Source organism: Cervus elaphus, chromosome 15, assembly GCF_910594005.1.
Source record: "Cervus elaphus chromosome 15, mCerEla1.1, whole genome shotgun sequence".
Classification (NCBI taxonomy): Eukaryota; Metazoa; Chordata; class Mammalia; order Artiodactyla; family Cervidae; genus Cervus; species Cervus elaphus.
The window spans coordinates 7,443,490-7,463,990 of NC_057829.1; the positions used below are offsets into that span (position 1 = coordinate 7,443,490).

The following is a 20,501-nucleotide window of genomic DNA, read 5'->3' on the forward strand; positions in this document are numbered from 1 at the left end:
CACTTTCACAGCATCATCTTTCAGGGTTTGAAACAGCTCAACTGGAATTCCATCGCCTCCACTAGCTTTGTTCGTAGTGATGCTTTCTAAGGCCCACTTGACTTCACATTCCAGGATGTCTGGCTCTAGGTGAGTGTGAGTGATCACACCATCGTTGATTATCTGGGTTGTGAAGATCTTTTTTGTACAGTTCTTCTGTGTATTCTTGCCACCTCTTCTTAATATCTTCTGCTTCTGTTAGGTCCATACCACTTCTGTCCTTTATTGAGTCCATCTTTGCATGAAATGTTCCCTTGGTATCTCTCATTTTCTTGAGATCTCTAGTCTTTCCCATTCTATTGTTTTCCTCTATTTCTTTGCACTGATCACTGAGGAAGGCTTTCTTATTTCTCCTTGCTATTCTTTGGAACTCTGCATTCAGATGGGTATATCTTTCCTTTTCTCCTTTGCTTTTCACTTCTTTTCACAGCTATTTGTAGGGCCTCCTCAGACAGCCATTTTGCCTTTTTGCATTTCTTTTTCTTGGGGATGGTCTTGATCCCTGTCTCCTGTACAATGTCACGAACCTCCATCCATAGTTCATCAGGCACTCTGTCTATCGGATCTAGTCCCTTATATCTATTTCTCACTTCCACTGTATAGTCATAAGGGATTTGATTTAGGTCATACCTGAATGGTCTAGTGGTTTTCCCCACTTTCTTCTATTCAAGTCTAAATCTGGCAATAAGGAGTTCATGATCTGAGCCACAGTCAGCTCCTGGTCTTGTTTTTGCTGACTGTATAGAGCTTCTCCATCTTTGCCTGTGAAGAATATAATCGATCTGATTTTGGTGTTGACCATCTGGTGATGTCCATGTGTAGAGTCTTCTCTTGTGTTGTTGGAAGAGGGTGTTTGCCCATGACCAGTGCATTCTCTTAGCAAAACTCTATTAGCCTTTGCCCTGCTTCATTCTGTACTCCAAGGCCAAATTTCCCTGTTACTCCAGGTGTTTCTTGACTTCCTACTTTTGCATTCCAGTCCCCTATAATGAAAAGGACATCTTTTTTGGGTGTTAGTTCTAAAAGGTCTTGTAGGTCTTCATAAAACCGTTCAACTTCAGCTTCTTCAGCATTACTGGTCGGGGCATAGACTGGGATTACCATGATATTTCTGAGACAGCTCCCATCTAAATCTCAGGAAAAGTGATAAAACACAACGTCTAGAATCTGTCATAGGGCACTGCCACTTGGAGATCACCAGGGGTGATCTTATGAACCAAAACATAACTGAGAAAAGATGAGTGTATTTTATACACACCCCTATGGTCCCCATCACCAGAACTATGAATCTCCAGGTTCACAATTACTTTAGCTTCATTCCTTCTCTAGAATATTTTCATCTCTGTTTTCATCATCTTTGTTTTCAACATTTCCTCACCTAAAATAGAATGCTACTAAACAAGACTGTGTTGCAAGGTACTGATTTATTTTAACCTCTAGTGGGCAACATGTCCTCAGGTTAATGTGGGAAGAGGCCCAAAAAGTCAAGCCTGATTTCTCTTACTGTTCAGTCGCTCAGTGGTGTCTGGCTCTTTGCGACCCCATGGACTGCAGCACTCTAGGCTTCCCTGTCCTCCACGATCTCCTGAAGTTTGCTCAAGTTCATGTCCATTGAGTTGGTGACGCTATGGAAACATCTCATCCTCTGACTTCTCTACCTTCAAATGTGTGCAAATGACTGTAGGGGAAGCTCAGCAGAAATACTGGGTGGAAGACATTTGATAAATAAAGATAAATTCTGAGTCTTTTCTTGGGCTCCAAAATCACTGCTGGTGGTGACTGCAGCCATGAAATTAAAAGATACTTGCTCCTTGGAAGAAATGCTATGACAAACCTAGACAGCATATTAAAAAGCAGAGACATCACTTTGTGAACAAATGTCCATATAGTCAAGCTATAGTTTTTCCAGTAGTAATGTACAGATGTGACAGCTGGATCACAAAGAAGTCTGAGCGCTGAAGAATTGATGCTTTTGTATTGTGGTGCTGGAAAAGACTCTTGCAAGTCCCTTTGGACAGCAAGGAGATCAAACCAGTCAATCCTAAAGGAAACCAACTCTGAATATTCATTGGAAGGGCTGAAGCTGAAATTCCAATACTTTGGCCACTTGATGCGAAGAGCTGATTCATTGGAAAAGACCCTGATGCTGGGAAAAATTGAGGACAGGAGGATGGGATGGTTGGATGGCATCATCGACTCAATGGACATGAGTTTGAGCAAACTCCAGGAGATAGCAGAGGACAGGGAAGCCTGGTGTGCTGCAGTCCATGGGGTCACACAGAATCAGACATGACTGAGCGACTGAACACCACAACTGAGTCTTGGACAAAATGTCATCTTTGCTGCCCCACCCAGGAGAGCTGAATGCCTAGAAAGCATCAGGGCACTGTCCAGCAGCGCCACAGGGAGGTTTCACTGATGCTCCGTTATTTGTCTGAATCCTCAGTACACTGGCTGGTATCCAGTGAGCAATCACAGTTGTCGGTAAAATGAGCACTGAGGACCCTCAGCAGGAAAGCGCCGTGACCTCTGCGACACTGCATGTCTGCTGTGGGCTCTGTCCCCTGTCATGCCATCAAGCCCCGGATGTCAGACACTCAGATGGCTTCCTGCAGGGAGCACATCTGAGGGATCCAGCCCTAAGGGCCAACCATGACTGGGACCAAGCAGGTTGCCAAGCTAACTCTACTTTCGAGTGGAGAACTGTAAAACAGTTATATGATAGAGATATTATCACTGACTGCCAATGCTTTAAGAGAAGATATTGAGAGTTTATTTTCACTCCATAAGAAATGAGAACCCCAAGTTCCATTCAGTAGTAATAAGGGTACAAGTCATTTTCGCTGCTTCAATTTCCCCTCTAGGAAACAGAGAGACATTGCCCAATGGACCTTTCCAGCCAGGGTGCTTTTACAAAGGCAGCTCACAAATTACAGTCAGATTCCAGGAGAAAAAAGTTGCTTTGCTCTTTAAATCACTGAGGACTGTATTATTGTTAGCAGGGGGTGTGCAAAGCAGAAAAATTTGATGGTGCATGTTGCTGCCTGATGGAGGTTTACTTCTCATATAATAGGCAAGGATGCTATTTTTAGTGGCTCATCTGTACCTTTTAGTTATTATCACTATTATATTCACATCCTCACCAGAATACTAGCTGGTTTAGCTGTCTGGGTATAATTGTTAATCACCTAATATAAGAGGCTAGAGGATTTTATATCTCCCAGGGGTGCAAGTCAGATATGGTCTAAGGATCAGACACCAGGCTAACATAGGAAGTAACTGGGCTTCATTTCTGCTTCAGATTGGCATAGAACACAGAAAGGACCCACTCCCGGAACCAGAGTTTTTGTGAAGCTGCTGATAAACATGGAACATTTCTACACCACAGCAGACTCATCGCATCATTCTAAACATTTTCATAACTAGTCAGCTACAGATGGTCACAAGTCAGATTTTTTCATGATGAGTTTGATTTTTCCACTCTTGATGTCTCCACGAGACTGTGGCAGTTAAGAGAATTTGTTCTAGTGAACACTTGGCTCTACTGGGTTGTGGCAATGCTATTGGATTAGAGTCGAAGGCCCAGGCAGCACGGGATTTAGGGGACAGAGCTAGGTTGTATTACTGTGCCAGAGGTTGCATGCCCCTTCCCACCTCCCAGCCCTGCCCTGTGATCCTGTGTGGGAAACAGACAGCCTCCTCCCAGTGTCCTGAGTTCAGCCAGGAGTGCTGCAGCTGATGTGTGTGGACATAACATGTGCCTGGTCCAAGCAGAAACTTCCAGAGGGGTTGTGAGCTCCTGCCAACCCTGGCTTCTGCTCCCTTGGAGCCAAGCCAACTTTCACAGTGTGATTCAGACAATTCACTCAGACCTCCTGGGTGCTATTTGTGGTCTTTCTCTAAATAAGCAATGCTGGCTTTTTATTAAAGGAAAAGCAAATTAATACATCAAAATTCTGACTGTTCTGTCAGAATAGCTGGCACCCTGGTCTTCCAGGTATCTGTGTGTGACTTTGGGCAAAAGTCATTTGACCTCCATGAGTCTCAGTTTCCTCAATTTTAAAACGAGAGTAAGGAACTTCCCTGGGGGTCCAGTGGTTAAGAATCGGCCTGTCAATGCAGGAGACTCAGGTTCTAGTGAGCCCTCGCTCACTGCAACTAGAGAAAGTCCACGCAACCAAGACCCAGTGCAGCCAAAAATAAATACATAAATAAATAATTTTAAAAAAATAATAAAAGAAAGCAGCCAGGACTTTTGGTCCTCTGAATAGTCCATATGTAAGGGCACACAGGGACCAGGTTACATCTGGGAAGGTATCTCTGTACATTAACAGACATAGGGGCAGCAGTGGGCAAAGAGGGCAGAGATATGAACGAATGAAGATGGGATGGGAGGTCAGACTAGGAAATCTCCCCCAAGGCAGAGAGAAACCTTGCACATCGAAGCTCTTCCAGGAGGCACTTTCCTGGTTGTCCAATGGTTAAGGATCTGTAGGGGATGTGGGTTCGATCCCTGGTTGGGGAACTAAAATCCCACATACCCCAGGGCGACTACAACCAGAGAAACCACGCTCTGCGGGAGATAATGAAGATCCCGAGAGCCACAGCTGAGATCTGATGCAACCAAGGACAGGTTGTTTTTCTTTCTTAAAAGTTCTTCCAGGAGATTCTGACAAGTTTCCTTCCTGGAGCAGATACCAACCTGAGCTCTTAGTCGACCACAAGCAAGAGAAGGCAAGATGAATGCGCTTCCTCAGAGAGAAGAGAAGTCAGGGGACAGAAGCAACCCCCCGCCCCCTACCCTCCTCACACTGATCTGTTCATTTCACAGTCTTCACGAATTCTTTCCCACCACATTTTTGCATTAATTCAGTACTGATCTCCTCTTAAAAGATCCTTAAACACCCATACACACCGATATGTAGATCACATCTTAAAATAACTCATTTCTAAATATGGTTTTAAAATAAAGGAACCACATGCCTAAAAGACACTCCTTTAGCACCATCTTGTGTCTCTATTTACCTGACGAAAAATTTCTCCTCAATTTTCCTGCAAATGTCCAAGAAAGAACATCCCTTCTCAGGCCAACCTAAAATTCTGCTAGGTGTTTAAATCTCTTGTTCTGAGGCTGATTTAAAAAAAAAAAAACAAAACAGATTCAAAACAATCAAACTTATATTCTCAAGAAAGGGCATCATTTTCAATGTCAAGTGTACATGAACCCAAGGAGAGATTGATAGTTCTGTCCAAAACAGAATAACAAAACTGAATCAGTCATGACTCACAAATATTTTAACTCTCATCAGCTCAGTTCAGTCGCTCAGTCGTGTCTGACTCTTTGCGACCCCATGAACCGCAGCACACCAGGCCTCCCTGTCCATCACCAACTCCCAGAGTTTACTCAAACTCATGTCCATCGAGTCGGTGATGCCATCCAGCCATCTCATCCTCTGTCGTCCCCTTCTCCTCCTGCCCCCAATCCCTCCCAGCATCAGGGTCTTTTCCAATAAATCAACTCTTCACATGAGGTGGACAAAGTATTGGAGTTTCAGCTTCAACATCAGTCCCTCCAATGAACACCCAGGACTGATCTCCTTTAGGATGGACTGGTTGGATCTCCTTGCGGTCCAAGGGACTCTCAAGAGTCTTCTCCAACACCACAGTTCAAAAGCATCAATTTTTCGGCGCTCAGCTTTCTTCACAATCCAGCTCTCACATCCATACATGACCACTGGAAAAACCATGGTCTTGACTAGACAGATCTTTGTTGGCAAAGTAATGTCTCTGCTTTTTAATATGCTATCTAGGTTGGTCATAACTTTCCTTCCAAGGAGTAAGCGTCTTTTAATTTCATGGCTGCAATCACCATTAACTCTCATAGTATTCTGCAATTCTCCCCTTAAACTAATAGTCATTCATGGAACCTCTAAAATGGAACCTCCCCTAATTATGTCAGTTTATAATTAAAGATAAATCAGCCATGTTGAATATGTAGTTTTATTTACCTTCCTTTTCTCACATCTAAAGGAACACATATGCAATCTTTTTTAAAAAAAATATAAGCCTTTCACAGAAATTCAAACGATTCAAGAGCATATTTTCAAAATTTTTTTTCCAAACTTAAGCAAAATTCAGTATATTTCCATTAGCAATGAACACACATGTTATTTCCAAATAACAGTAGAAATCTATTAATGGCATGCGGTGATGTTCAGGCTAACTCCGCTGGCTCATAAGATCATTATGTGCATCTTCTCCCAAATACACATTTGGTGACATCACCTTGGAAGTCTGAAGACAGCGGTGTGGCAGCACCGACACCACGGAAGTTGACAAATGCTACAAGAGCTCCCCCTCCTGGAGATCTGGTGGTAAAACATTTACCAGAGCATCACTGCATGAGCAGGACAGGAGAACACTTGCATCAGTATGCGTACTTCGGTGAAAAGTGTCTTACAAGTCACCACGTGCCATGAACTAAAGCCAAGGAAAGGAGAAAGACTTCATTTCAGGGTATATTATAATTAGAATTAAATATGCATTTATCCTAACTTGCTTCAGTCGTGTCCGACTCTTTGTGACCCCATGGACTGTAGTCCGCCAGGCTCCTCTGTCCATGGGATTCTCCAGGCAAGAATACTGGAGTGGGCTGCCATCCCTCCTTCAGGGGATCTTCCTGACCCAGGGATCAAACCCGTGTCTCTTAGGTCTCCTGCATTGGAAGGTGGGTTCTTTACCACCATGCCACCTGGGAAGCCCCACTCTCTATTCCTAGCCCCTCTGTAAAATTCCTACCTGCCCTAAGATTCTAAACAAAGAGATCTTCAGTAGGGAGTGCTACTTTTTTCCCACAAATCCTTAAGCAATGTGAGAATTTACTTATTTATTTGATTTATTTTTTAAAACTGTACAATGTTTTAGATGTACAGCAAAGTGATCCAGAATATACTTTTTCAGATTCTTTTCCATTCAGTTCAGTTCAGTCACTCAGTCCTGTCTGACTCTTTGCAACCCCAGGGACGGCAGCACACCAGGCCTCCCTGTCCATCACCAACTCCTGGAGTTTACTCAAACTCATGTCCATCGAGTCGATGATCTCATCCTCTGTCGTCCCCTTCTCCTCCTGCCTTCAATCTTTCCCAGCATCAGGGTCTTTCCAAGTGAGTCAGCTCTTTGCATCAGGTGGCCAAAGTATTGGAGTTTCAGCTTCAGCATCAGTCCTTCCAGTGAACGCCCAGGACTGATCTCCTTTAGGATGGACTGGCTGGATCTCCTTGCAGTCCAAGGGACTCTCAAGAGTCTTCTCCAACACCACAGTTCAAAAGCATCAATTCTTTGGCCCTCAGCTTTCTTTATAGTCCAACTCTCACCTCCATGCATGACTACTGGAAAAACCATAGCCTTGGCTAGACCGACCTTTGTTGGTAAAGTAATGTCTCTGCTTTTTAATATGCTGTCTTTTCCATTACAGTTTTTTATAAGATACTGAATATAGTTCCCTGTGCTATAAAGTAGGTCCTTATTGTTTATCTATTTTATATATAGCAGTGTATATCTTTTAATCCCAAATTGCCAATTTATCCTTGCCCCTGCCTCCCCTCTTTGGTAACCATAAGTTTGTTTTCTAAGTCTGTGAATTTATTTCTATTTTGTAAATAAATTCTTTTGTATCTTTTCTTTAGATTCCATGTAGGAGTGATATCATATGACATTTGTCTTTCTCTGGCTGACTTACTTCACTTAGTATGATAATCCATCAATGTTGCTGCAAATGGCATTATTTCATTCTCTTTTACAACTAATATTCATACATACATATGCCACATCTTCTTTATCACCTGTCGATGCACATTGAGGTTGCGTCTTGGCCATTGTAACCAGTGCTGCTGTGAACACTGGGGAGCATGGATCTTTTCAATTTAGTTTTTCTTTTTAAGGAAGATCTCGTGGGGATGGATTTCATCAGATTTTGTTTGTCTGAGAAGTCTTTATCTTTCATTTCTGAAGGATAACTTTGCTGAATAGAGTATTCTTGGTCAACATGTTTTTTCTTTTAGCCCTTTGAAAATATCCCACTCCCTCCCAGCTTGTAACTTTTCTGCTGAGAAATCTGCTGATAGCCAATGAGATTTCCTTGTATGTTATAATATTTTCTATTGCTGCCTTTAGGATTCTCTCTTTGTCTTTGATTTTTGACATTTTTTATTATTATGTGTCTTAGAAAAGATTGCCTTGGTTTGAAATAATAGGATGATTTTTAGCTTCATGAACTTGGAATTCCAAATCTCTTCCTAGTTTGGGAAGCACTCAGCCATCATGTCTTTAAATAATTATTCTATCTCCTTCTCCATCTCTTCTCCTTTTGAAACTTCAATGATTTAGCTATTGCTTTTCTTAATACTGTCTCATAGATCACGTGAGAGAAGACAGAAAACATAGGTGAAGATGCTTTCCTCCCTTTCTTTCTTTCTTCTGTCTCCTCAAACAGGGTCACTTCTTTTTTAAAAAATATATTTATTATTATCGTTAGGCTGTGTTGGGTCTCTGTAGCAGCACATGAGCTTCTCGTTGTAGCACACAGGTTCTCTAGTTGTGTGTGGATCTTAGTTCCCCAACCAGGGATCAAACCCGTGTCCCCTGCGTCGGACGGCAGATTCTTAGGTGGACCGCCACGGAAGTCCTGAACAGGCTTATTTCAAAGCTCCTCTCCTCAGTCTCACTGGCTGTTTTCTTCTATTTAATCGACTGTAATGTTGATTCTTTCTATTGCATTTTTTACTTCATTCATGGAATTCTTCAGCTCCGGAATGTGTTTGGTTCTTTCTTTGATTTCTATCTCTTTGTTAAATTTCTCATTTTGGTTGTGTACGGCTTTCCTGATTTCACTGACTCGTTTTTCTGTGTTTTCTTATAGCTCAATGAGTTTCTGTAAAAGTGCTATATCTAATTTTTTACCAGGTAAGTTGCAGATCTCCATGTCTTGGGGTTTGGTTACTAGAAGATTCCGGTGATCTTTTTAATGATGCCACATTTCCTTGATTTCTCATGGTCCTCGGCGTTCTGCACTGTTGTTTCCATATTTGAGGTAGCATTTGGGAAGATCCCCTGGAGAAGGGAATGGCTACCCACTCCAGTATTCTGTCCTGGAGAATCCCATGGACAGAAGAGCCTGGCGGGCTACAGTCCATGGGGTCGCAAAGAGTTGGACATGACTGAGCGACTTTCCCTTTCACTTCCTCTAATTTTTACTAAGTGCCTTCAGGGTAGAAATACCTTTCATTAGTCTGCCAGATTCTGAGGCTTTCTCAGACCTGCATAGATACACCTGCCCCAAGCTTCCTGCTCCCTCTCCTGGCAGAATTCTTAAGCGTGAGAGTCTTCTCTACATACAATGTGGACTGCGGATTGCCTTTCCTGTGTCTTCCTGAAGGTGGCACTACAATTCAAGTTTGTGGCTTCACCCTTGAGGGCAGCCTGGTCCAACTTTCGGCTGCGGTCCTGGGGAGCTCAGGCGGGGAACGGCCAAAATGGGTGAGGTGGGGTTTGCCACGTGGTGTGCTGGGGGTGCACACGGGCCAGTTGAGGGGGTCTGGGGGTGAGATTTTCCCCAGGCTCATGAGCCCGCTTCCTGATGGAACCAAGGATGCTGTCAGCTGGAACCATGACCTTTAATGCCCTCCAGGTATCTTATACGCTGCTCTCCCAATCTGCCCCCTCCTCCCAGTCATGGAGCTCCCAATGCAATGGCCTGGATGCTGTGAGAGCTGGAGATGTGCCCCTTTGGCAGCATCCTGCCCAGTTGGGAAAGCTGGGCTTACTCACTGGCTCTCCCCTCCCCACACAGGCAAATTCACGGGGTGCCTTGTGACTATGTGCTGGGACTGGGGAGAGGTGATGCTGACCCAATCACGCAGTGGCCAAACTGTTTTTCTTTTTTTTCTCCAATAAGGTGCTGGAACTTTTCTGGAAACTTGGGCCTCCACAAAGGCTCACCCGTCCATACATGACCCCCCAACTCAGGGTTCTGCAGGCACTCCTGGACCACAGCCCAGGGGGTTCACAGTTCCTATAAGGTCCACAGCCTGCACCGAAGTCCATCTGCCCATGACCCACGCTTCACAATCCTTGGCCTCTGAGGGTGGCCTTGAAGGCCAGATGTAGCCGTGATCAGAGGCAGATGCTCAGATGCAGTTCATTTCTCTCATGAAGAATCACGAAGTAGAACTGCCCAGGCAACATCAGGGACACATTGAGAAGGGTGGGGAGTCATCGAGGTACAAATGCACATCCTCTCCTGAGTCACCTTGGAAACTTGGACAAGCACACTGAACTTGAATGCGCTGGTGTCTCTCCCACATGTCAGTCAGGAGGCTGGCTTCCAAATGTCACCCCATGCTACGTTCACCATTCTTGCCTTCTATTTACAGGCGTCTAATCTTACACGTATATTTCCAGCTGTTTTTTCAACGCACTAAAATGTGTGTGCAGAACGACATGTCACTTTGCACGATGCGGATTTAGGCGGAGAACACCGCCTTCAGTGAGTTTCCCAGGCTCTGCTCCGTTCACTCTTCCTTCTCCCACGCGTGTCTGGCTTCTGTTTCAGTTACAAGCAGATCAGTGAGCTTGTTGGGCCATCTGTGGGTATTTCCTGCCAAGTATTTTTTGCAGGAGTTCAGACTTCAGCTGCTGCGGTTTGGAATCTTCATGTGGAAATCGACAGCTGCTTGGGCAGCTTAACTCCTGGGCATGTTTAGTGGGCTGTGTAACTGCAGAAGGAATGAGAGGGGGCATGGAGGGACCCGGATATGTCACGTCACGGGCAGCAGTCACAGTGGGGGCAACGTTTGGGGTTTCAGTGCTTTTCAGACCTGTGTGAGTCTCACCTCCTAGCCAATGAAGCATGGCACAGCCCAGACCCTCGCTCACTCATCTTTTATCCATTCTGGGGAGGAAATAATGTTCACAGTTTACGGACCAAGAAATGAGCACATGTGCTGAAAAGATGGATCTTGCACAAGGCTGGAGTTTTCTGGAAAAGGCCTTCTGTATCCTTCCTTGCTCAGACAGTCCAGGATACATCCCTAACCTTGTTTTCCTATCTTCTCCCAAACAAGGAATAAGATAAACAACAATACCAAGTCTTCCCTGCCTCCCCTGCCCCAAAATCAATCCAGAGATGAATCTGGTCTGAGATCCTGCTCTCAAGTTTCCAAAAATGCAATGACTTTAAAACTCAAGCTTTCATACATACTATTATATATAAAATAGATAAACAACAGGGACCTACTGTACAGCATAGGAAACTATATACAAAATAACCTATAATGGAAGTGAGGGTAAAAAAAGAAGATACGTGTATAAAACTGAGTCACCTTGCTGGACACCTGAAACTAACACACATTGTAAATCAACTATCTTTCAATACAAATCTTAAAAAATGCAAATAAATAAGAATTTTTAAAAAAACTCTCAAGTTTTTGTTCAACAGATAGGGTGTCTGTCTTCTGAAGAAGTCCCAGGCAATGGAAGATATGTGGTTCCTCTTTTTCTCCCATGTGGAAAGGTGAAGAGTAAATTCATTCTGTGTAACCGTTGATACTAATACCGTTTTTCATTTTTTTCATTTTTGTTTTAGAGTACAGTTGGTTTACAAGGTCATGTTAGTTTCAGGTATAAGAAAAGTCATTCAGTTATACATATACATGTATCCTTTATTTTTAAAATTCAGTACCAATGCTTCCTTTTAAGTTTTTGTTAAGTTTGTTACAACATTGCTTCTGTTTTATGTTCTGGTTTTTTGGCCTCAATGCATTTGAAGTCTTAGCTCCTCCATCAGGGATTGAACCTGCACTGCCTGCTTTGGAAGACAAATTCTTAACCACTGGACCACCGGGGAAGTTCCCAGTACGGCTACTCTCTGAAGGGCTTGTAGCTGAACCCAGAAACTACCATGGCAGTTACGTGTGGCATGGCAACCATGGACTCCTCCAGTGAAAAGTTGTGTGAGAATAAGGCATCCTCCTCTCTGCTGAGCAGGACAGGTCTCCTCCAATCTATGCTTTAGGCTTCTTGAACCTGAGGTAGAAAATGCATTTGGCCAAGTTTAAGCTTATCTATATAGTGCCACAACAAAAATCAAACACTTTGCCCAATCGTTGCTGAAGGAGGAAGAATGTCTGCCATTATTAGACCTATGGGTCTTCCGATACATTTCTGGAATGATGTGGAAAGACATCCCTGGCTGCTTCGGTGGCTCAGGGATGGATGTCTCCTCCGAGTTCCACCAGGATAGGAGGACTTAGCTCATCTGAGATGAAAAAGTTAGACAAAAAAGCATTTCCAGCAGTGGGCAAGGCATGGGTGGAGACCATTTGGTGGGAAGTTGCTCATGTTTCAGGGACTAAAAGAAGACCCAAGAGGATGCAGTGTACTTGATGAAATGAAGAGGGATAAGAGAGGAGGCTGATGAGATTGCTCGCCACCACAGAAGAGCTCTGTGGGCTTCCTCGGTGACTCAGATGGTAAAGAATCTGCCTACAATTCTGGAGACCTGGGTTGGATTCCCTAGGTCATGAAGGTCCCCTGGAGAAGGGAATGGCAACCCACTCCAGTATTCTTGCCTGGAGAATCCCATGCACAGAGGAGCCTGGCGGGCTACAGTCCATGGGGTCGCAAAGAGTCAGACATGACTTTCACTTTCAAAGAAGAGCTCTAGGGAAACTCTCTCTTTAGAGATAAGGATATGTAACAAAGGGAATGAATGACAAAGTGGCTTAGCTCCGGTCCCTGCTCTATCCTGACACGGCCCTTTCTGGCAAAAGTTACAGGTTCTGGGCAAAGAAATACAGTCATGATCCATCCCCCTTACAAGGCACCAACTGGAAATCCCCCGGAAGACCACATTTAACTTTGAGTTCACCATGTTAAATGGAGATAGAAAGACCACCTCTCCCCTCCCCCCCACCATTCTCATCTCTGTCCCACAGAGTAGAAATGTGCATATGTGTGTCCACACTTTAACTCTATTTATTTCCAAGTTAGAACATCAAGTTGTTCCAGGACTGTTTGGTTTCATTATAACAACAAACAGATTCAGGAAATATTCTGCACATTTCCTTGGAAAGTATGTAGAGAAACTGACCAGAAATATCCCAGGGATTCTAAAGGGGAAAACTCACCAGCTTTCTTTGATTATCTGTCTCAAAGGCGACACCAGCTTCCTGGGTGCCCTTTTACTTTTCAGAGTGGGTTTCACACAAAAATATCCCTTGAGGAACAAGATACAGAAAGTGAGAGGGCGCTATGGGTACATATACATAATAAGATCATCTCCAATAGCTGCTATTGGAGATGTTACAGAAGAAGCTGAGGGACTGCCTTGGGGGGTGCTGGAGGGAAATCAAGTATGTGAGAATGTCTGGCTCTTTCCAGAAATGTTTTATTCAGAAACTTGACCCAAAGGTAATTGTTGTTTATAGAAATGGTGGTCATAGTAGTATTTGTTTTTATTTTGTTTCTTTCCCTTGAGTCTTATTCAGCTGTCACGTTTTATTAACATCATAAAATCTAGTTTATATTTATTTAATTAAGAAATAAGGTTCACACAATGAATTATTCAGAATACACTGGGTCTTCAGACTACATGTCCTACAATGGATGCATATTATGGAAAGCAAATGTTAGTCAAAGCTCATTGACATTCTAAGATCTTTCTTTCTATTAACTCTGTTAATAGAGTTATAGGATGCTCTGGGCTGTGAACTTGGTGACTATTTCTAAATCAGGCTTGTGATAATAAACTCGTGTCAACTCAAAGGTGCAGAATGTTTCCACTTTACATTCCATGCCAACATTTCCCCATTAGTTCCTTTGGTCATCCAAGAGTCACTGGACATCAGCCTGTTCCACACACTGGGCAGGTACCCCCCACCTGGAGAGGAGAATCTTCGTGGAAGTAGGTGTGCTGGCAAAGAGCGCAACTCTGGGCTCTCATCATGTTGGTCTCCAAAGCCAGGTGCAGTCAGCGCATTTCAGCAAAACCTGCTTCAAAATACGACTGCGTTTTCAGGTGTCTCTAAGTTTATGTCGAGAAGAGCCAAATTCTTATTCAAAATTATTATATCTGTTCTTTGTTGCTTCCCAGAAACCACTACTAAGTATACTCTGGCAGCTGGAGGTTTAGCCTGTCCATAACAGACTCACAGCTCAATCAGTAGTCCACAGTATGATTTCTGCCTTCTCTGTTCATACTTTTCCCTCTCAACCAGAAGGATGATTTCTGCCTTCCTGGGCCATAATTTTCCCTCTCAACCAGAAAAATGGAAAGTATGAAAAAATGATGATGATGACAACAGTTTATCTCCACTCTGATTGTTGTTCCTTCTACGCAGTTGCTACTACCATCACACTACCTCCAAAACCACCTCCACTTCAACCTCCACCATCCTCATCACCATCATCATGACCATCACCACCACCAAAGCCACCACCAACACCTCCAAAACCACTTTCGCTTCTACTTCCATCAGCAACACATCCGACATCAACACCACCAGCTCCATCATGACCCTGATAACTTCACCTGTACCACCACCATCATCACCACATCACTTCCACTTGCCAAATGCCTTGATTTTTTTTTCCCCTTGACTGAGCTGCATGGTTTGTGCAATCTTAGTTCTCCAACCACAGACTGATCCTGCGTCCCCTGCACTGGAAGCTCATAACCACTGGACCACCAGGAAAGTCCTGGCATGTGCCTTGAATGTGCAGGTGCCGATTAGTTTCTTCATCTCCTTCATGTCTGCAAAATTATCATTTCTATTTTCTTGGGCTCCAAAATAACTGTGGATGGTGACTGCAGCCTTGAAATTAAAAGATGCTTGCTCCTTGGAAGAAAAGCTATGACAAACCTAGACAGCATATTAAAAAGCAGAGACATCACTTTGCTGACAAAGGTCCGCATACTCAAAGCTATGGTTTTTCCAGTAGTCACCTACAGATGTGAGAGTTGGACCATAAACAAGGCTGAGAGCTGAAGAATTTATGCTTTCAAATTGTGGTGCTGGAGAAGACTCTTGAGAGTCCCTTGGACTGCAAGGAGGTCAAACCAGTCAATCCTACAGGAAATCAGCCCTGAATATTCATTGGAAGCTCCAATACTTTGGTCAGCTAATGCAAAGAGCTGACTCATTGGAAAAGACCCTGAGGCTGGGAAAGATTGAGGGCAGATGAAGGGAACAACAGAGGATGAGATGGTTAGATGGCATCACTGACTCAATGGACATGAGTCTGAGCCAACTCTGGGAGATAGTGAAGGACAGGGAAACCAGGCGTGCTGCTGTTCATGAGGTCGCCAAGAGTCTGATACTACTGAGTGACTGAATAACCAACCAAATCTGCACTTTCTCCAGCAGCCTACATTTGTAGATCACACCAGTATTCACTACTCAGACACACCCAAGCCCTGGGAATCATCCTGGGATCCTTTTCATTTTCTTCCTCCTCAAATCCAATCACCAAGTCCTCTGAGTTTTACCTCCTCCTCTCAACTTCCACAATCATTGACTTAGTCCAGGTTCCATAACTGACCCTGCAGACTGGGGAGGTTATTTGTGGTAGGTAGTATGAAGTCGGGGGAGAGGGAAGGGGTTTTGACTCAAGCCTCGGCTCTGGCTTTGCCGTCTCTTCACTTCACTGAGCCCAGATGCTTCCTCTGTAAAACGTAAGGTGATATTTGCTACCCCTGGCTATTGTGAGGCTTGGATGAGGTCTTGGGGTATATAGTAAGTCTCCTGCATATGAACCTTTAACTTGCCAACTTTCAAAGATGAGAACGTGCATTCTGTCAACATCAGGCATAAGTGAAGCTGCACCTTGCCCTTCGTCTCCTATCGCTGACGATCCTTCAGCTCTACCATCTCCTACCTCCTCTCCCTCCTCCAGGCAGTAACTCTTCTTGCCTGTTCATTCGATGCCAGGCCCTTGTATGCCAGCTGCTGTACTGTACTACTGTGCTTTCCAAGGTGCTCTACTGCAAGATTAAAAATGTTATCTTTATTTTTTGTGTTTTTATGTATTATTTGTGTGAAAAGTATTATAAATCTATTACAGTACAGTACTATATAGTCAATTGCGTTAGTTGGGTACCTAGGCTAACTCTGTTGGACTTAGGAACAAACTGGACTTACAAACGCACTCTTGGAATGGAACTTGTTCATATATAGGGGATTTATTGGTGGCTCAGACAGTAAAGAAACTGCCTATGATGTGGGAGATCTGGGTTTGCTCCCTGGGATGGGAAAATCCCCTGGAGAAGGAAACGGCAACTCACTCCAGTATTCTGGCCTGGAGAATTCCATGGACAGAGAAGCCAGGAAGGCTACAGTTCATGGGGTTGCAAAGAGTTGGACATGACTGAGAGACCTTTTACTTTACTGTGTAAAGTGCATATTCCAAGGTGGGTGCTCAAGAAATGGAAGCGGTCGTTTCCATCACTGTGATGTTAGATCACAGAAGTAGCTTTGTAAGAGGGTTTCCTGACCCCACTCTACCATCCCCTCAAGGGTGAATGGCAGAGGCTCCATCCACTACCCTCTTGCTGAGAGTGCCTTTGTATAGTACAGAAATAAGTGAAGTCCTATCCCAGCATAACATGAGTTGGTGAAGCCTGAATATCCAGATTCAGGATGTGCCTCTGATTCACCTCTCCAGCCCTGCTTCCCACCACTGTCCCAGGACCCTGTTCTAACCATGCAGGGTGGTAGTTCCTCAAACATCCCACAAATAAAGACTTTCTGGACATGGAGAGATTCAAACCTATCAAAATAGATAAGGAGCTACACTCTTTGCAGTCCCACAGGTAATAAGGCCTAAATCCTGAGGAAGGATGGACAGTGAAATGAATGGGGAGGAGTCTGAATATGCTTGGGACAGCAGGGTGGGGGGGCGGTTTCCAGCAGAAACAGACACAGACGTAGAGAACAGACATGCAGATCCCACAGGGGGAAGCAGGGTGGGATGAACTGGGAGACTGGGATTGACATATATACACTGCTGCTGCTGCTAAGTCGCTTCAGTCCTGTCCGACTCTGTGCGACCCCATAGACGGCGGCCCACCAGGCTCCCCCGTCCCTGGGATTCTCCAGGCAGGAACACTGGAGTGGGTTGCCATTTCCTTCTCCAATGCATGAAGGTGAAAAGTCAAAGTGAAGTCACTCAGTCGTGTTTGACTCTTAGAGGCCCCATGGACTGCATATATACACTACTACCTATAAAACAGATAACTAACGAGGACCAACTGCATGACTCAGGGGACTCTACTCGATACACTGTGGTGACTTAGATGGGAGGGAAGTCCAAAAGAGAGGGGATGTGTGTGTACATATGGCTGACTCACTTGGCTTGCAGAAGCAGCTAACCCAGCACTGTGAAACAACTATACTCCAATAAAAACTTAATCTAAAAAGTAAAATTTACCCTTTAAAAAAGAAGGAATGGTGAGGAGACGAGTCTATAGGAGGAACAGAGCCAGGGGGCATCTGTATTTCAGGATCTTCTCCCAGTGCATCTTTACAATGGCTTCTTCCTCGGAAGGAAAACAGAGCAACTGGCTGCAGGTCCAGGGAGGCTGGGAGGGGGCGAGGTCGGAGGGTGCTGGGGGATAGGAAAAGCTGGAGCTTTGCTAAGGTTTTCTGATTTCTTAAGAGATCAGTGAGTTGAGGAAAGGCCCATGGAGAGTTAACATCTGTGGGGAGAACACTGAGGAGGGGAAAGGAAGTATTTCCAGAATGGCTGGGGTGTCAAACCAATGCTAGCAAGCAAACACGGTGCTGAAGATCTGCTTGCATCCACAGAAGCTGCACGCTGCGCCTTCTCCAGCCTGGCGTGGCTTAAAAACTTGTTTGTTTAAGTAGAGACAACACAGAACAGAGAGGAAACTAAGCAGAACATTCCACGTGTGTCAGATGGAAGTAGGAATAAATCCAGCCCCCACTTCATGGTGTAAAAGTATCCCCTGAGATACAAGATGAATAGCTAATGCTTCCTGAGTATTCATGATGTGCCAAGTGCATTTCTTTTTTTCTTTTTAATTAATCTTTATTGGAGTATAGATGCTTTATAATGTTGTGTTTGTTTCTGAAAGTGGAAAGTGAAGTAGCTCAGTCGTATCCGACTCTTTGCAACCCCATGGACTGTAGCCTACCAGGCTCCTCCAGCCATGGGATTCTCCAGGCAAGAATACTGGAGTGGGTTGCCATTTCCTTCTCCAGGAGATCTTCCCGACCCAGGGACTGAACCCAGGTCTCCTGCATTGTAGGCAGACACTTTACCACCTGAGCCACCAGGGAAGATAGTGTTTCTAATGTACAGCAAAATGAACCAGCTGTATGTACCCATATATCCCCTCTTCTTTAGATTTTCCCAAGCACACTTTTAAGTGCTTTACACACATGAACTCCTTCGTCCTCATCATCTCCCTATGAGAGAAACTGCTCCTATTCCCATTTCACAGATGAGAAGACTGAAGTGTGGAGAAGCTGAACAACCTGCCAAAGTGGCAGGTCTATAACTGCCCCCAGACAGCTGGGCTCCAGGGACGCTCTTATCAATGAAGACAACCTGCTGCCCTTCAGAATACCGAGTCCCATGTTCTGACACTTCCAATCCTTTCTCATTCACATGAAGTATGCCTAAGAAATTCATATGGGCTTTGCTGGTGGTTCAGTGGTAAAGAATCCACCTGCCAATGCAGGACATACAGGTTTGATCTCTGGGTCAGGAAGAGCCCCCGGAGAAGGAAATGGCAACCCACTCCAGTCTTCTTGCCTGGGAAATCCCATCGACAGAGGAGCCTAGCGGGCTATAGTCCATGGGGTTGCAAAAGAGTCAGATATGACTTAGTGACTGAACAAAAACAAGAAATTCATATGGTCTCCAAGTTGCTAGTTCTGACATAAGGAGTGTAGTAAATCACCTGTAGAACAGTACACAATGATATTGGGAAATACCCTGAGCCCAGACCACCAGGTCAATTTTATCTCTGGAGCAGAAAAAAAAAAAAAAGGTGTTGTGATGTAGTTACATCACCTTTCTTGGCTTCGTCTATCAATTTTACCTAATTTATACCCCGTTCTCCTTTCATGCCCGCCCTCCACTCCTCATCCAGCTTCAACATATGTATATGTTCTCTGATATATTTCCCACCTACCCCCTTTCCCTTATTCATATTCACCAAGCAAAGCCTCTATTTGGTTACTATTGATGTACATGGCCATAATGGCTGGTCCATTTGTAGTGAATGACCACTAACTTCACCTCAGCCCTTGGAACCTTCCCGAAACCCCGCTATAGTTTCCTAAGCTTAGATGGTCTGCTCCCGATTCTCTGGGGGTAATTCCAGGTTCAATAGTAAAATTCATGGAAAATGACGGCAACCTGAGAAAAGCAGCACTGCTGATAATTTACACCCATGTAGAAGAGTGAAAGAGCCGTTCACCCTTCCTGCCATTGTAAGTCATCACTTGCCATATCTGCCCCTTTAGATAAAAATCTACTTCCACAATTGCCACTGGTACCACCAGAGTCCCCACCGATGCCAAAAACGTGGCCTCTGTGCACCAGTGTCAAATTGAATCTCAGAGGCAGAGTTTTGGGTGAAGTAGAAAAGAATAGCTTCATCGCTTTGCCCGGCAAAGGGGGACACAGCAGGCTGATGCCCACAAAACCTGTGTGTCCCAACCCAGGAAGATTTGGTGAGGCGTTTTATGGCAATTGTTCAAGGGTGGGACTGATGATAAGATTAGCATGTATGCAGGGCCCTTTAATCTGGTCTCAGGTGATCTCTAGATGAGTTGCCCTGGTTCCTTTAACCTGGCCTCAGGTGATCTTCTCTGGAATGAAGAATGCTGACACCTTCCATTTATTGAAAAGAGCACAAAGATATTGTTATGTGAATCCCCTGAGGGAGAAGCAGGACCCTGCTCCACCAGGCCCACTATTGTTTCCTGACCGCCCCTCCCTTGTCTCTGCACCCCTCCCTTCCCTAAGTAGCACCAGTTCAAATCTGCCCTTTGGAACTCAGGGAAGGTCATGGAGGCTGGAGCCTGTTCCCGACAAACAAGAAATGGGGGACACGGAAAAGACATCAGTGCCAGTAGCCCCACAGGGTCCCGCTCAGTTTCACCACCAAGACTCCCCGATGTCCCATCACTCATGAGACTCAGAAACAGCTGAAATAGCTGTTTGGAAATTAGTGGCCCTTAAACTGGGTCAGTGCATAGCTGCTTTAAGGGTTAGGTAGTGCTGTCCCCAGAAATGACCATCAGGTGCACGCCGTTTCTATGGAAACAACCAACACAATCAGGCATCAACTGAGAATTGCCTGTAGCATCTAAACAGCCTCTCTAACTGTAGAGCATCCCTCCTCTGACGCAGAGCTGGCTTAAGAAACTTAA

At 44.5% G+C, this 20,501-nt stretch overlaps 1 protein-coding gene and 1 long non-coding RNA gene across 2 annotated transcripts in view; both read right to left on the minus strand.

Moving 5' to 3' along the window:
* The window catches only part of SLC35F3 (solute carrier family 35 member F3), a 412,876-nt gene that overhangs the window by 208,889 nt on the left and 183,486 nt on the right, over positions 1-20,501 (minus strand). The window lies entirely within an intron of this gene.
* LOC122709442 lies at positions 1,024-17,979 on the minus strand. The gene is made up of 4 exons (XR_006345518.1): positions 17,970-17,979; positions 10,346-10,353; positions 10,163-10,172; positions 1,024-1,150 (listed from the first exon to the last, which is right to left on the minus strand). It is a non-coding gene; the product is annotated as an uncharacterized LOC122709442 (long non-coding RNA).